Source organism: Nanorana parkeri, unplaced genomic scaffold (genome assembly GCF_000935625.1).
Source record: "Nanorana parkeri isolate BGI_ZX_2015 unplaced genomic scaffold, ASM93562v1 scaffold867, whole genome shotgun sequence".
In the NCBI taxonomy this organism is placed as follows: domain Eukaryota; kingdom Metazoa; phylum Chordata; class Amphibia; order Anura; family Dicroglossidae; genus Nanorana; species Nanorana parkeri.
The window spans coordinates 159,871-160,918 of NW_017307135.1; positions in this window are offsets into that span (position 1 = coordinate 159,871).

The window sequence follows — 1,048 nt, forward strand, 5'->3', positions numbered from 1 at the left end:
GCACATGCGCTGCCGTGCGTTGTTAGAACACATCGCAGGGCATGATTTTTTTCCTTTTAATCGCCTCCCGGCTGTCCGTTGTAAAAAAACAGCCGGCCGGGAGCTCCCTGCATCTGAATGGGCGTTTTTAAACGTCTGCTCAGCCTCGCTCGCCTTAAATTAAAAACAGGCAGCAATGCCTGTTAACATGCAAGCTTGTTTAAGCTGCCAGTCCGTGTGTGTGTGTGTCCCTCTGTGGCCCTCCCCCATCCAGCTGTCACACTGGTCTCGGGCTCCACTGTGCCCGGTGCGCGCCCAGAGCCAGCATAGTGGCTCTGTGACAGGATCAGAGGGAGATCAGTACACGATCTCCCTCCGGTCCCCTCTCTGCTGTCAGAATGCGGAAGTGATGTATATTATATTACTTCTGCATTCTTGTGTCACTCTCCGGCTTCAGACGCTGGAGAGAAGCTGATGAAACATATCTCTGCTTCATCAGCTTCTTCGGGGGGTCCTTAGGTGACATTAGGGGTCTTGGAGAAAATAGAAAAAAAAATTAAAGTTGCCAAAAGAAATTATGTAAAGTTACACATGAAAAAGAATTTAAAAAAAACACAAATTTTGTTTTAAAGTCCCCACCTATACATACACGCATGCAAACATGCGTTGGGTGTGCATACGTGTGAAAACGACAACTGCGCCCACGGTGTTGCATATCACCACGAACGTTTCAGTGAGAGCAATCATTCTAGGGCCATTATTCACTGATAACACTAAACTGATGAGCGTTAAAAGCTTTTAAAGCATTGCCTAAGGTCAATTTTGGGTATGGTCATTTTTTGCGATTTCGTGGGTGCGTGCAATGTTAAAGTTTGACCTGTTTGGTGTCTATTTACCCGACGTGATCCCGACTTTTATATTTTACCAACAAAAAAAGGGTAATAATAAATGTGTTATAACATAATGGGGGAAAAACTCTTTTTTTCAGTAATTATTCCTTAATATAGTAAAAAATGTACGTAAAATAAAAAGCAATATACCCCTAAAATAAGTTAAACACCCAAACTAC